At 39.8% G+C, this 17,974-nt stretch overlaps 1 protein-coding gene across 1 annotated transcript in view; it reads right to left on the reverse strand.

Moving 5' to 3' along the window:
* Nucleotides 1-17,974, reverse strand: part of LOC139723915 (protein sel-1 homolog 1-like) — a 79,957-nt gene that overhangs the window by 15,315 nt on the left and 46,668 nt on the right. The gene's annotated exons all lie outside the window — the stretch shown is intronic.

The raw sequence follows: 17,974 nt of genomic DNA on the forward strand, positions 1-17,974 counted from the left end.
ATGGTTTATCAGTAAACTGTGTTTCACCATAGTGATATTTCTTCACAGCTCTATTGACAGTAACAGCATCATAGTCAAAATTGTATCTTTTCAATGCACTGGAACTGCATCACACAGCTCTGTCAGCGAGATTCAACAATATCTGAAACTGAGCCACTGGAATTCTTGTTAAAAGAGCATCTGTGAGCACAAACTGCACTTATATGTAGTTTGAGCTGCATCAATATCCATCTATGAAAGACAAAGCAAAAAAAAAAAAGAAAGAAAACTCCAGTTTGCATCATTAAAACCATTATCAGTATCCGCAAACTATGCAAAGAACATCAAAGCCTAAAACACAGAAATACCAAACTACCACTAAGAAGCACATGTAAAAAAAAAAAAGAAGAAATAGAACAGATAGTGTGGTTTTACAATGAAAGTATTCTGTACCGGTACATGTTTCCAGTCGCTGAACTACAAAAGGCAGGGGAAAAGTACAGTTACCTGAACACAAAAGCACAGACTTGTGCATTCATTTTGAACATCAGTCTGCGGCACTCGGGGACATAATTGTGAATAGACGTAAAAGGGGGAGGGGGGAGGAGCAAATCTCTATCAGCACGAAAATCATTCCTTGAATCAAAATAATGCCCACTCATTCGAATCCCTCTCCAAACCCCCCTCCGTTGCCCCCCAGCCAGTCAATCCAAGGTGGGGGGACAGCGACGTGAATGCCCATTGTAAGAAATGGCTTCCAATGGCCACAAGCTAAAACATTTTACGATTTGATGAGTTGCGGCGAGAGGAAATTGCACAGCCTTTGGATGGGTTTGGGCATGCATCGGCAGTACACAGATCTCCTAACAAAGAGGCTCTTGAGAAGAAGACAAAAACAAAATGAATACAAGATAGAGATGACAAGAATGAAGATAGCCACAAGCATTGAGCAAGAAAAAGAAGAAAAAAATGTGCCTGGTGGTGTTGTCTTGGAAATGGTTACTTCTGCAATCCAGTTGTTCCTCCCCCCCCCCCCCCACGTCAGTCATATCAGACTTTTACAAAGGGCAATCCATCATAGCTAAGAGCTGAAACAACAGAGACTTCAACAAATACCTGTCTCTGAAGGAATTCAGAGCACTTTGGGAGCCATCTGGTCTCTGAAAAACCACAAATCCACCTCGACTTTTTGCCATGGGACTCGGGGTGGGGGGCATAGAAGTGTCAGACATTCCCGGATGGGGACGGGAACGAGTTTGTTTGCCCCCTTTACCCACATATCACTGGCCCCCTTTCACTGTCATCAGATGTGCGCTCTGTGCACAAACAGTGATGAGACATCATAGGTTGTTCTTACACGAACCAAGAGTGTGTAATTTGAATCATGATTTTAGTGATGAATCACTAGAATCATATTCAAATAACACATTTTTGTCGTGTGTAATATGCAAACTGGAATTGCAGCAGGTTTATTGAATTGTAATTCAAATCATAAAATTCAAATGATGGTCCGGAGATGTTTTCCAGTAATAATAATGATCTCTAAGATTACAGACCAAAACTGTTGTGAGTACGGACTGACCTCCAAATCATGTTTTAGGGGGGGGGGTGGGGCTTACGGTGACCTTTCAACCACTCCCTCAGAAAAACTGCACTCCTTACTGCTCTGAAGAGTGATTGATGGGAACTCAGAAAGAAGCCACACCTCCTCTCCTTGCTCTGATATTCAAAACCGCAGAATCCGCGGAGCATTCCTTGACTGTGTGTATGGACAATAATTCTAATTGCAATTGTAATCGTAATTGTAACTCGGCATTCTAATTCTCGACCCATGTGAAAACGGTCACATGCATGGCTTCTTCCGTGCAGGCAACTGATTCAGTTTGCAATTCCAATGTAACCAACTCCCCACTCATGGCAGATGCGGTTGTACAGGCGTTTTCGTCGGGTTGTCGATCGCGACTGTAACACGAAAACCTCTTGCTGGAGCTAACCTTAGTGCCCCCTCAGGAAGTAAGGTATGTGACATGCACATTGCACTATGAACACTCAGCAATCATCTCAACTCCCATCGCACTTTCAGAAAGCAGAACGGAAAAAACCAAGAAACTTGCTTCTTCTTTGATATGGTGGCAGGGGGAGGGGTGAGTGGAGACAAACTTTCTTTCAGGTCAGGAGCCATTTTAACGCTTCTGAATATCAATTTCTCATGCTCACATAGCACTTTTATATATTGCACAGTTACAAGATAAAATTCAAAGTAATGTAAAAGTGGAAATTTTCGCGGTGCTGAAATTTTCGCGCATTTCGCGCAACCAGAAACTAGCGCGAAAATAAAAGCACACAAATATGTTTGTTTGCCATATGTTCCTGTGCGTGATGTCGTGATTCCGCGGAATTAAAAACACACGAAACTCTTCCTACCCAGCTGAGCGCGAAAAATTAGTCGCGCAAAAATATCCACTTTTACAGTAGTCAAAGCATTAGCATACAATATCTGATGGATGCATCCTCTTCTCTCTCTCTCCCTCTCTCAATTCGTAGAAGCTTTCACCTGTATTGGAACAAAGGTTGACCATCAAGACCGGACACAAACTGATGGGAGAAACAATGACTGATTGATTTCAAAAATCTCTCCATAATGAGACAGCAATATCCACTGATTTGCCAACTATTGTACATTTTATGAGACATTCCTGTGTTGCTCTTTCATTTCACATTTCAAAGAAAAACAAGAAAAAAAAAGAAGGTATGACTCTCTTTCGACCAAATGTGTTCCAGTTTCTGTTACATACATAATACTCACAGTAGCAGATAAAGAAACAAAAAGAAATGGGTTGCCATAATGCGTGCAAACAAATTACATGACATTGCTGATGGCGTCACAGACATTAGCTCAAATTAATATCATTTTCATACATCTCTACAGATGATTCTCCCTGGCACTGTCTCGCATCCTGGTCTGAGTTGCCAATTTGGCTTGATCGCAAATTTCTTTTGTTGGGTGTATGAACGCAACTCGCATCGTGTTGTGAAGATCTTAAATCGATGTTTACGAATACCTCCGCAACCCAAGATACCACTTAACATCATTAATACATCAAAACATCCTGCGCTTTAAACCACTTTGACAAAAGCTTTCACAGATAAGTTTTATTTACTATACAGCTAGCATTTGTTGTATCCACTTGTGGCTTTATATTCTTTGCCTATTTGTCAAGTCTGATGGCAGCTGTCATGTTTTATTCATTTCTCTTCAGGAAATGAGCTACATCAGGGATCTCGCCAGCGTATATCACCCTTGTCGGTGCCGACAAGCGTGCGGTTTGAAGAAACAATTGCCGACAAGGGTAAAACTTGCCGACAAGGGTAACACCACGCGTGAACTTGCCGACAAGGGTAACACCACGCGTGAACTGCTTGCTTGACGAGCTAAGTTCGGACCAATTTCTCGCCTTTTCAGTTTTTATTATCAGGCTAGAAAAGAAACTAGATGTTGGAGGGAACTGCAGTTTACAAGCGCTAAAAGTTATCACGCACCGATCACAACAACTCGGCTCAACCAGCGAGGAGGTGAGTCTCACCTCCCTGGCTCAACATAGCGACGTACAGCTGCACATACACGTACACACCACGTCACACACTTGCTCACTCACAATGCGCTCTGATTCGGGATCCACACACACAATACCGGTAGTCATTCACCACCCAGCCGGCCACACAGCGGCCTGCTATGTGTGTACGACGGTATTGTGAGAGGGAGAGAGAGGACGGAAAGAGAGGGTCGGAGGCCGAGGGAGGCTGAGGAAGGCTGACACGTGCTCGCTTGTTGTCACGCTTGTTGTCGGGTTACGCAAAAACAAACGATGTGAAATGCATGCCCCCCTCCGCCAAAGGTTGTATATATTTTTTTTTTTTTTTGCTGCTTTAGTTTGTTTGTTCGTTTGTCTGCCTGTCTGTCTCTCTATTCGGAAGATAAGTCACAATTTGGGAACAGATTAGGATGAAAATTTCAGGAACAGTTGGTTGGTAAAATGGCGCAAGGAACAGATGATTAAATTTTGATAGTGAGCAGGATTTATAATACCACCGGAATTCACCGCCAGGATCCAGAATTTTTAGACTTTGTTTCGTATACTATTTGAAAGGATTCGTATCAAGTCTTTAGGAAGCTGGCCATCGGCAATGACGCAAAATTAGATGCGTTCAAAGCATTGCCGCAGAGAGAAAATGAACTCCATCTTTCGTTTAAAAAAGAAAAAAGAACGTGCGATGGAGTAAGCAAATGCAAATTGTTATTTTGGTTTTGGTAGCTTCCGCGGGTTATTTTTATTTATTTTTAATTCAAAAAGCCATGCGTTCCATTTGAGCCTTTTCACTTTCCATGGATTTGTAAACGTCATTCGTGAATATTCCATTTTCCTTCTCCGGGCCGAAATTTATGGTAATTCTGTCATGATGGTCTTTCAAGTTCAACGTACGTAATGCTCCACGTGCTTCTGGCTTGGTGGGTTACGGGGCCTTCATGGGCAGAAAATAAATGGATAATCATTCATCAAGTTCCCAGTTGGTTTACATGCTATGTACACGCTGTTTACGACCACTGAAGCAAGGTGGCAGTACACGCGGCATTCCTTTATCTGACACCTGGCTTTCGTGGAAATTTCGTGGAAATTTCCACAAGCCATGATACAAGTTTCCCCACTGCTTGTGGTCGTGTTTTTTTTTTTAATTCTTCATTACGAACATCAATTTGTTTAACTTGAAAAGTGTAGATAATTTGCTACGAGCACGTGTTTCTTTCTTTTTTTTTTCATTGCAGCGTCGGTAACATTTTGTTTTGTTCATCGTCCGTGCATGGCAGGGGTTCGTGGGAGGAGAACGATAGGAATGACTGGGGAGAAAATAAACTGAAAGAAGGAAGCATCTTTTGAGCAAGCTGTCTTTGTTTTTCTCTACACCAGCATCAGTTAATATCACCACCAAGGTTCATTTTTTTTTCGTTACTCCGACAGATTAACAATAAAATAATGCTAGATTCTTTATTCTGAAGGTTCGTAAATCCAAAAATGATTAAGAAAAAATGTCTGTTCATTTCACAACGAAATCAGTTTTGTTATTTCGAACGTTCTGCCAGTGAAATTTCGGAATAAAACGACGGCACAAAACAGCGTGTTTTCGTACTCTAAGGGTCTGTTACTCCGACAGAAATAGTAATGATAAAATAATAAATTGTAGATACTTTCTTCTGAAGGTTTTTTTAACCGAAAATTAAATAAAGAAAAATGTCCGTAGATTTCAAAACGAAATCAGTGCGTCATTTCGAACGTTTTGCCAGTGAAATTTCGGAATAAAACGACTGCCCAAAAACAGTTGCAGTTTTCTTACTCTGGGGGGTTCGTTACTCCGACAGATTAATGATAAAATAATGCTAGATTCTTTATTCTGAAGGTTCGTTAATCCAAATATGATTGAGAAAAAATGTCCGTTCATTTCACAACGAAATCAGTTTTGTTATTTCGAACGTTCTGCCGGTGAAATTTCGGAATAAAACGACGGCACAAAACAGCATGTTTTCGTACTCTAAGGGTCTGTTTATTTTACTCCGACAGAAATAGTGATGATAAAATAATAAATTGTAGATTCTTTATTCTGAAGGTTTGTTAACCGAAAATTAAAGAAAGAAAAATGTCCGTAAATTTCAAAACGAAATCAGTGTGTCATTTCGAACGTTGCCTTGAAATTTCGGAATAAAACGACTGCCCAAAAACAGTTGCAGTTTTCTTACTCTGGGGGTTCGTTACTCCGACAGATTAATGATAAAATAATGCTTGATTCTTTATTCTGAAGATTCGTTAATCCAAAAATGATTAAGAAATAATGTCCGTTCATTTCACAACGAAATCAGTTTTGTTATTTCGAACGTTTCTGCCTGTGAAATTTCGGAATAAAACGACGGCCCAAAAACGGTTACAGTTTTCTTTTACTCTCAAGGTTCGCTACTCCAAAGAATAATGATGATAAAATGCTTTAGATTCTTAGTTCTGAACGATCGTTAATCGGAAAACGATAAAGAAGAAATGTTCGTTTATTTCCAAACGAAATCAGTTATGTTATTTCGAACGTTCTGCCAGTCTAATTTCGGAATAAAACGACGGCCCCAAAACGGTTACAGTTTTCGTACTCTGAGGGATCGTTACTCCGAAAGAATAATGGTAAAATAACACTCCACATTCTTAATTCTGAATGATCGTTAATCGAAAAATGATAAAGGAGAAATATTCGTTTATATCCAAACGAAATCAGTTTTGTTATTTTGAACGTTCTGCCAGTATAATTTCGGAATACAACAACGGCCCCCAAACGGTGTTTTCTTACTCTGAAGGTTTGTTATTCCGAAACAATAACGATGATAGATGATAGATTCCTTTCTGAAGGTTCGTTGATCGAAAAATAATAAAGAAAAAAAAATGTTTGTTCATCTTCGAACGAAATCAGTTTTGTTTATTTTGAACATTCATCTATAGTACCGACCTTTGGTGACGTTGTTGTTTCCGATTACAAACCTTCAAAGTACTCAGTAATGAATCGTTTCATTTTATGATTAAACGAACCTTCGGAATAATGACCATCATTACTTGTAAGATTTGTATGATGTCTCTTTGATGTCACGGCCAAACTACCGCAGTATACCCAGAAAGGAAAGTGCAACGATGTCCCGAAAGTTCTCGATCGCTTCTCGCGCATCTGCGTGCAGTAGGCCTACCACGTGGTCGAGCAGACGGCGAGAAAGCAAAAACACTACGGGTATAGTTAGTACACGGCGCGTGTTGTTGCGATGCAGAGACGGCTAATCATTGCAACAGTGAAACAGGAAAGGCCTAAAAGAAATCGGAACCTTCACCATCGGCGCCTACTTCTCTTTCATTTATTATTTAGGAACTGTCGCCAACAAAAGGTATGGAGTTTCTGCATTGTTTCTGTGAGAATATGCCCCTAACAACGTTCATTACATCTCCGTGAAAATGTCGCATTTAGTGGCATTTTAGCGGCGATTTGTATGTGTTGTATTGAGCATTAGCGAAGGCTTCCGCGCTTCGCGCGGCAGGGGGAACCCCCCTCCCGTACCCACCCCCAGAACAACGCTTATAACTGCCGACAAGCGTGAAGAAATTCCTGGCGAGAACCCTGTACATGTATGACTTATCCATTTGGGGATTTGGTCTGTCAGCAGAGAATACCTTTTTTTGAATAAAGTAGTATGTGGTTGAAAATCATATGCGGGAATTCCAAAGGCTTCTGCCTATTCTAGGCTTGTCAAGTGTACATTTACAGCAGGTTGCTTTATGACATCCACGGAATCATATCACATCAAATGATATTTGGGGGCTGACAACAGAGATACAGCATGTCAGTGAAAGTGAAATAAGCGCTTTCTACTTTGGGAGAAAGCGATCAGAGGTTTCAACTGATTGAAGAATTGCCTTACAGTGACATAAATAAACACCAAGTTCAGCAATAGCCATGATAAAAGAAAAAACCACAGACCTACATGAAAACATACTCTAGTGGAATACAAACCAATGACCTCCTGATTGCCATGCGGGCGTCATGTGTATGACTATTTTAAAAAATATTTTTGCAATGGCTATTATTCAAACACTGACTGATCGGTCTTAAACCAGTGAAATTGCAATTTGTCAATCAGTTGCAATAAAAACAACTGAATGCAAGAATCATTAATCTGACTGATGAAAGGTTTGTATCTTCACTACATGATGATTCTGGCTGAGACTCTGCTTCTGCATATAACAATTGGAATATCTACAATGTTCAGTACATTTCCAATCTGCAAGTAGATCTCCAAACACGAAAATTATGAAGAAATGCTGCAATCACTGTTCACTGTTGCTATTGTTTCTCTATATACATGTGTAATACATATATCTCACATACTGTTTGGCTACCTTGCCATGACAAGCTGGTGAAGGTGAGCCTTCATAAATTGAGCATCAACCATGGCATTAATTGGTGGTGCAATTTCACCTGCACATGAAGAATTGAAATAATTGTAGTGGGAATGCCAAGCGCAACCCAATCACTAGGCCAAGAACCAGGAGTGCTTTTGGGGACCCTTTGGTCAGGTCAGGGACAATTCCACTTCATGCATAAACGGGGAAAGAAAATGTTGTTCCTCATGTAAGACGCTAGATGACAACTGTGGTCTAATTCTTTACAACTGTGATGCCTTTTTCCAAAGGAAGAGAATACAATGGAACAAAATCTGTTAAAAAACGTCCAGCTGAAAATATGTTCGGCAGCTGAAGTCGCACATGCTCAACACAAGGCCTCAAATCATTACACCCAGCCATCCGCGCATCACGCAGCCAGGGAGGAGAAAGACTCGCATCCTGCTCACGATAATTTACCTGAGGCGTAGAGTTACGAGCCGCGGCTGCCGAAAAATTCTTGGAGGGCTGCGCTGATGGATAACGTTTTGCTATTGCAATGGGCTGATCACATGACGACACGGACTCCCGTCGTGTCGGCCAAACTACCCCTAGTTCTTGACAACTGCAATCTGATCAGCAGCCGTGAAGTGGTTTGGGGTGAAATGGAATCCCAGCTTTTCAAACCTCGCACAATACCACACACTAGCTTAAAAAAAAAAAAAAAAAAAAATTCTGTTGAAATGGCAATCTCCCGATGTGTGCAAATCTTAACACGACTGATTTGCCATCGACAGCACCATTCTAAACGGTATAAGCGACCCTGCTTTTTCTACTCTTCCAATTGCCATAAAACTTCTCCTTTTTCCCACGCTAAGTTATCAGAGTAAATTCCATTTAATTCTACCTCCTCTTTCTCTCTCTACCTACACAGGAAGAAAGGCAATGTCCTCGTCAAATCATTTCACTTTCACGGAAAAACTGCAGTATTTCTTGATAGCATTCAAAGACGATAAATAAGTGTGCTCAAAATAACACAGTTGTGATGAACATAAATATTTGCAATGATGATACAATTCTATAAAAAAGAGGCTCAGCTATCATTTTGATTTCGACGTAATTTCATATCCATCAAAATCAAAACATAATTTCCAATGTACAATGCCATTCCAGTAAAAATTTTTAAAACTAAGAATCCAAAATATTTTGCTCTGCCAATGACGACTAGTTGTTATTGTAACCTCTTCTATAATCCTGGGAATACTAGTACTCCTTTTCCTGAGATTTGATCTTATTTCAAGCAATGTTTCAACAAAGCAGTTTGCTTGGAAAGTCACACTTTCTTTTAGAATGTTTGTTGTTGAGTCTTTTTGTTGCAATCATCATAATGATAAGAAGACCACAAAAGTGCAAAAATTAACAACTTGCATCAATGTCCAACAAACTGCCATTCACAAAAATATTGGTACGTGAAAATATCAATTTTCAATACAGTGTTGAAATGAGTAAGCAGAGCATCTGTCTTCTGTCATTTATGAACTTGGAGGGCAGTAGCCTCAGATGTCATCATCAATACAATATATGACCACTGATTCAAAGCAGAGCAACTCCATCACTGAAATACTAGAAAAGAAAAGTCCCGACAGTCACAATGTTGAAAGCACGCACACGATTTGTTGACATCCGGAGCACTTGATCAGGATATCAAAAAACAAGAGCTGGAGGGAAGTGGGGGGGGGGGGGGGGGGGGAATGAAAAAGGAGAAAAAAAAAGAAGAGAAAAAGGATGGAACCTGCTCAAGGGCTCTATCCAGATGATGCACTTCGAGTTTCATTTCTGCCTAATTCATCAAAAGGAAGCCCAATCTATCATTCGATATCCTTGACGGAGAATCATCCTATCCCATTACTGGTAACTCGACTGGACTCACCATGGAAGAGACTTTGCATCATGAATGGGTGTCATGCGCATTTTTTCACAGTTCACTGACAAAGTTGAGAAAATGCTCTTCCCATCCTACCCTTCCCCCCCCCCCCCCAAAAAAAAAAAATCTAGCATCTGCATGAAAAACGAAATGTCTGGTGCCCAAGGTTATGTGTTAGTTCAACAGGCCTCAAATCATGAACGCTTTGGTATGAAGCCATGCCTAGATTACACCCGACATTTAGAAATGCTTGATCTACTTTCAAAGAAGTGGAAATGCACGTATGGCAGGAACATGTGGACGAAGCAGACTCTTCAACAGGCACATCTCTCATGTCAGTTAATGAAATCAGGATTTGGGGGTGGGGAGTAACCACTGCATGTGGACCAGTAGTTCTATCAAATTTGAATTTTAGACATTTCTTCGTCAGACAGATCGTGCTTGACAGCCAGAAAGCCTCCCCGAGGCTCGTGCAAATCTGCAACGACTCGCAGACGAGTCGAGTCCGGATTCTAAAGTTTATGATCACGTAAACTGTAAAAATTTGTTATAAGGTCCCGAGGGGAAAAATATCCATGAAGACAACATGGACGCCAGCCCATCTCACTGAGAACAACTGCCAGAACAAACTCATATCTTCAATTTGTTTTCACGACTCTTATTCCTTCAGTATAACTTTTGTAATTCAAGGCTGACAGTAACAGTTTCCCTACTTGCCACATCAGACAACGGCAACCCAAAAACATAAACAGGGCAAGTGCTTTAACATCCTACTAGCCTGACAAGGAAGTTTGGTAGCGGTGATGCAGGCACACCTTTGATTGTGTCAATCACCCCATGATAAGACAGTACTCATTATAGACTAAGTGCCAAGTACTTTGTTGTTAAATGTTCTTTCTTATTTTTTCTTTGTTGTTGTTGTTGTTGAACATAATATGCATACATTAACTTGAACAGCACAACTCGGTCCCTTGGGGCAGCAGTTTTGTCCTCTGCTTGAAAGATGCCGCAAATTGAAGACATTGTTTTCCATTGATTTCTTGAGTAATTTCCGGATAGCGGTGAGGTGATCAATCAAATATTATGAACAAGCAAGCAGCAATACATCACAGGACTTCCTGTCCTTCTGATGGGTGGCAGAGAACCATCCTCGGTGCTTTGTCAGTGGTAAATAGCCACTGCAACGGTCAACAACATGGCCGACACCCCCGCGCCGAAAAACAAGAAGACGGACGAGTCGAAACTACGAGGAGTTCTCACCTCAAGATTCGTCATGCAACCACTGATTAGTGACGTCTTTTCCCGGGGGCATGATGACGCCACAGCCTTGGAACGCAAAACTGTCATTAGAAATTAATGCCGCACTTGATTTCTTCGGTGAGCTACTGGGATGATGAGAGGCATGCTTTGCTGCATCTGGTTGTGGGATTATTGGAAGAAATGTACCCAACATACGTGTAGTTTCTTGTATGTTCTCACAATACAAATAGCTGCAAATGTCTATCATGTTTGTGATTATATTTCAACCAAGTGCAAAGTCATAAAATCTTTCGAAGCATTTTGTTCAAATTGACATTAACTTTCTGTTCTTTTCTTTTTTCTAAACTTCAAAATACAATCTGAGCATTTACAGAAATAACAATGAAGGATGCACAGTACCCACTGATTCTAATGATTATTCACATGTGAAAAATGATATCTGATGTTAACAACTTTTGAACTTAGCTCTGTACCGTAATGTCTGTGTGCATTACATCAAAGTGCATTCAAATGTGCGACCCAACTTCAGTTATCCAGTCATGTTGGATCCAGATCAGTGATATGGCCAGAAAAGGGAGATCTGCTCACACACACAACACTTTCTAGCAAGCTCTGCTGGGGTATAAAATAAAACAATAATCTTTTCTTTTTCTTAATTTACACAATATTTGCATGCTTCATGAGATCTGCATTCACACACACACACACACACCACTTTCTAGCAGGCACTGCTGGGGTATAAAATAAAACAATAATCTTTTCTTTTCCTTGATTTACACAATATATCAATGATTCCGGAAATCTGCTCACACACACACACAGCACTTTCTAGAAGGTTCTGGTGGGGTACAAAATAAAACAATAATCTTTTCTATTTCTTGATTTACACAATATCAGCATGATTCTCAATTCACATGATGTACAGATAAAATATGAGTATATATAACCCTTCCTGTGTGACTTTGTTTTCTTGGAATTTGCTGAAAAGCACAGATGATCAAACCTGCAAGATCTCTCCTTTTCTCTCCTATCTCCATGATCAGCGACGCACTTGTCCTTCTAGCTGCAGCACAGTGACTAATTGGAACTAATTGGAGCAAATGTTTTTAGGTCAGCCGAAAATAAGGGTCATTTCCTTTCTGGCTGCTGCCTACCATAGCAATTCTTTTTACACTGTTTAACTGATATGTTTGTAATTGTTTTCTAATGTTTTTTAATATCTTCTTTGCTTTGGTGAAATAAAGAAACTTGATTGATTAACTTGAACATACATTGTAAAAATGCATGAAAACTTAAAGATAATTATGTGCCAGGTCATATTCGGATAGTAGAGAGATGTGGAAAAATTATGGCCAGATAACAGAGGTTGGATTGGTTTTCATATTTTGCCACATGGTGAAATATGGCACAGAATCTTGTGTGAAACCCGCATGGCAACAGTTTGACATAGTTGAGATGTTGAATACCAGTTTGCAATGAAGGACGACAAGCCACCTTCAGTCGCCCCAAACATTAAGAGGTCAACTGCACCTTGCATTGGCAGAGCAGCACAGCTAATCACAATGCACCCACGTTTCACTGCCATAATGTGACATTCAGGAGCAAATTCAGGCATATCAGGTCCTCCCATGGGATGGTGAAAAAAAAACTCTGCTGGAATCCGTGGCATAACTGCAGTGCAACAAACTTTGAGGAGTTGCTGGCCAGTGCTCCGTATTTTGGGCTTTCTATACAGCAGAAAATAACGGCTGGAAGGTTCATAGAACCCGAGGGATTATCGCACGGTTTCATGCAAATGCAAGAAACCGGTTCTACAATCCCTCCATTTCAACCGAATCAAGTCAACAACTCGGGTCTATTTACGGCATACACATTCAATCAGAAATTGAGAGCGCTCGTTCCAAACAGAAAGAACATTCCATGGAGCATTTACATTGTATAAAGTCAAGACATCGATGCTGATACAAGATGGAGACAGCGTGCCAATGTGTCCATGAACAATTGATATGAGCTAAATTCCCACATAGCAAACATCAAAACACAACGTCTTCGCCGCAATGAATACACATATCATACACATCATACACGTACCCTAAAGCCGGCGACAGAAAACTTATCATACCCACATAGCATTGAATGCTCATCTATCATTGTTGCAAAACTCTTTGCATACTGTTTCAAACTGCAGATTTTGGGGAGTGGGTAATGTACCTCACTATAGCTGTAGGGATGTACTCCAGGGGAATTTTGCCCTGCATACAGTAGGACTCCATCAGAGAGATATAATATTGAAAAAAAAAAGAAGAAGAAAATGATGCAGTTAATGACCAGCTCTAAAAACTGTATGATGAAGCTGATGTGAACAAAAAATATCCGTCGCCGTGCTAAGGAAGTGTATCCACTGGGTAGTTAAACTATAGAGGTTAAGGGTATTCCATGATGGACCTGCATACTAAAGGAGGAAAAAAGAATAACAGTGCTTGTAGTAGAGTGTATACCCGTCAGTGACCTAAATATTATGACCTTTGGCATTATAAAATATGAAAGACTGAGGGCATCATCACCCAAACAATAGAAGCATAGATTTGACCAAAATGATTAAACAATAAAAGCCAGAACATTGGGGTATCATAACTACAACTAATATGTCAAGATTTGATAATGATACAATACATCTGCTGTACAAAACTTCAACAAAATCCATCAGGAAATGAGGCTTGTAGAGTGCAGACAAAGAGACACGAAAAACTCAACCATGTTGTGTAATAAGGAGTGAGACTAGTGAGGGCACTGCAACTAAAAGTTACAGGCTGGTAGATGTTTGAAATAGACACCTTCATACCACATTTGAATGAAATCTGTCCCAAAAAAATGTGGCCAGTATTGAGCACATAAATGTGACGTTGCGGCGACAAAACAGCCGAATCCACAGTAAACTCCAGAGCAAGTACCAGGAGATACAACTAGCACACTGTCTGCATCTCCTTTAAGTCCAAAAAATTTGACAGCAAAAAGCATTCATAATTTTGACAGTCAATAGCATATAGTAAATTTCTTTGGTTTTGTCTTCTTGAAATATGTCATACACATTAACTACGGTGCAGTTAGCTTTGACTTTTGACATAAGGTTGCAAAAGTTGCAACACAGCAGAAGGTGACACTATCTCTTTTAGGAGAATGGAACCCAATATATAAAGTGGATTTAGGCAAGGCAGCAGTATTAGTATCTAGAACACATCATTGAAGTTTCAGGAAAATTGGACAATCTGTTGAAAAGTTATTGATTTTAAATTTCAGTGGCGCCATCGCTGGATGAGAAGAACACAACATTTTGTGACATCACACATGGACAATAATAAGAGGAAAATTGAACATATTTTCACTTTTCTGGCAAATTGAAAGAGTGCTTGACTTACATTGTACCTCAGAGAGAAGAGGGAATAATATCATCCTTAACATATGATACATTTGTATGTCAGTTACAAGTCAAGGGAACGCGTACTTTCCATGAACTTTTCGAAAACCACGACTAGCGTAGGCCTGCTAGAATAAAATTGCCCGTTGGCGAATCTGTTCATCGAAGCCTACGCTCACTGGTAACATTGGACGCCAGACATGATTCTTCGGATGTGTATAATGTACAATGTACTTACATAGGGATCAGCAATAAAGCTGTGTACAATTCATTGCGGGGATTCTCTAATAAACAAAATGTAATCCGAGTTGGGCCAGACTTCCCACTGCATGGTACCACCACACAGTCAGGTCTTTGAAATGAAAAAAAAACTACACAAGAACTCAAAAGTAAAAAGTTGAAAAAATAAAAGGGGGAATGAAAATAAATCAAAAAAAAAAGGAGAAAGAAATTTAGATAGTGACATAGATGGGGACTTAGACAGAAAAACATGTAAAGGTTGCCAGACAGACAGAAGCAGAGGAGAAAACCACAGTTGTGTGCAAAACCCATTAACCATCAACATATGCCTGAGTAGCTTCAAGAGTTCTGGAATTTTGCTGTTGCGGTCAAGCATTTCATCTACTGGCAACATTTAACTATTTCAGGGGAATGTTATGAAAAACTAAAAGGAAGCTGCTTGAGCTGTTATTATCGTCATCAACTTGAAATCAGCACTGCAATGATAAGCGCCACAACTTCAGTGTGATATTTTATAATACCAGTTTTTACAGACAATGTGGCTACAGGTGGAATGACAGCAAAGAAATTGCAACACGGGATGCAAAACATCTTGTGAAGTTTCCTTCCTTGACCAATACTCAATAACGGGATTCACAAACACAAATTAGCAGGATACAAATCTCAAGATTTGCATTGCGATTGCGAACTCAATTAAGATTCTTATATTATGTGTGGGCACAATAAAACCATAAATTGGCGTGATCAGCATCATGATGCTAATCCCTGGAAATCTTGTGCTTATTTCTGAATTAAAGTGCTAATTTTGCCCCACGGTGACCGTGTGAATGCTAGACCAATTGCTCTCAAGATTCTATATCCCATCATTCAAAGCACACATCACAACAGCATATGCACCACACCACTGTGGTGTGCAAGATCGATAGAGTTATCGATTTATCGATCAGCAATTAGTGGGCTATTTCTGTTCGAGTGAACACTTGCAAAAAAATCTCAAGATAGGAGCGTGATCACTATCCCGCTATTTCTGAGCATGTGAACGCTTGCCAACATAAAAATCTTGAGATTAGGAGCGTGAACGTCATCCCACTATTTTGTATGTGTGAATGCGGCTAAATTATCTTCTACTGGTACTTGAATTTGAGTGATATCTAAGCAGAATAGAAGTAAATGTGATCTTGCAGTATAAGGCTCTGATGTTTTTGTGGTTAATTTTCTCATTTACTTTCGATTTTTAGAAGCAAACCTTTATCATTTTGATTCATTACTCCCCAGAAAATTCCATAGTGTCAATATGCTATACATACATTTGTACAGTCCTACAATATAAATCATTAAGAAATGGTCTACGCCACATTCTAAGGGTTCCCATGACAACTTAACTTTACATTCAGTCTTACTTGCCACATACCCACACCCACACCCACACAGCACACATCCACAAGATAACAATGAACATCCATGCACGGGGTGAAGATCAAAAAGGTTTGCATGGACTAGCTGTCAATCATATTTGTTGTAACCCATGCTAGTAAGTGGATAGCCAGATAGTCGAGCTGCGTATTGAATTCCACAGATGATTTGTTCCATGCACGCACTTTGGTTTACTCTAAACCCAATCTGGACGGCTTTGAAACTGACGACTACAATGTATTTTTGATTCCTCTAAGCTTTGGCGAAAGCAAGATTCCGGCCCTTGCGGAGGGATACACCATGACTGGGTCTTTCCACGCTCTTCGGTTCGTGGAGAAATAAAAGTAAACAAGCGAAAGGGGATAGCAGCTCTTGCCACACACCACTGCAAAAAGGTAAATATTGCATTGCGAGATGGGCGAACGTAGAGCTAACTGTAGGCACTCCACTGGCTCAGTGGAAGCCAGTGATCTTCTCTAGATATGGATACACTGCAAAATATTATTGTCTTGACTGTACACATGATATATGGGACATGGCTAATGACAGGATAAAGTGCCCTGATTCTTTTTTTCCCCACAGTTAAATGTCAGTATGTTTTCTCCTTTTTTCTTTCCTCTTTCCTGGTGTAAACACTTTTTCTTTTAAAAAAAAAATGCACAAAGAAGAATCAGTGCTATAAATTTTGTGGCATTATCAGACTTTTAGAGTAGTCAATGGCATGACTTCTCCGGTTCATTATTGATAACTGGACAGCATATCCAATGTGGCATGAAGTGTCAAATAAGATTAGAAGCACACTGTCGTGGCCCATGAAAAACTTCTCAACTGTTATTCACACATACCATTAGATAATAATATGCCCTACAAACACAGAAATATATATATATTTTGGAATTTTCCATGTGTTGGACTTCGAATGTTATTACAGGAAGAAGAAGGAGTCTCCAGTACGCCATTTGACGAAGGCGCGAGGCAAAAATCTTTGTGAATAAAAACCTTTTTTTTGGATCTACAAATGGTGTACTCCAGACTCCTTCTTCTTCTTATATATGTATATATATGAATGTCAAATATGGGACATTTTAAATACCCCCAACCTAGCAGTCCTGCCTCATGAGAGCAATAATAATAATGGAGTGAGTGACCTCTTTCTTTACTTGGAAAAGGCAATGCACTTTCTTCCATCATTAATAAATTTGATAGAAATTATTTGATCATCAATGACTCAAAACCAATATGCATGTGTGCAAAATTTCGATTGAATCAAATGAAACTGGCAACCTCGTTTGCTCTATAAATGTTTCTTCACTAATGTTCTGGATCTAATATACCATCAGAATGGTGACACATATTTTGCCACTTTCATTCAAGGTTGTCTTGACATCAACTGACCATATCAAGACCAACATATGCACCAAATATCACTTCTTCTTTTTTTCAACGCAGGTAGAAAAAAAAAAAAAAACACTGTGTGATGTCCACATGATAGATAAAAACCTTCCCAAGAATATTTTTATTCTTTACTCCTAATTGCGTTTCCATTTCTGCAATTTTGTAAGCACTCTGAGCCTCATGGAATGGGCGCATTAATGAATAATTGTATTGTATTTCATTAAGATCACCCCAAAACTTTGGGAAGTAGTTTGTTTCACCAACTGTTACAATGGACCGCCAGACAATCGGCAAAGTTAACAGAATGCCCAACTAACCTACTGCCTGATTGACCACACAGTGATTCTGAAATTGCAAACCCTCCTAACACTTCGTTTTGCAGGGTTGTAATTAACGGAG

This window comes from Diadema antillarum, unplaced genomic scaffold (assembly GCF_040938485.1).
Source record: "Diadema antillarum isolate AM-2024a unplaced genomic scaffold, OU_Dant_1.0 scf00000202, whole genome shotgun sequence".
Lineage (NCBI taxonomy): Eukaryota > Metazoa > Echinodermata > Echinoidea > Diadematoida > Diadematidae > Diadema > Diadema antillarum.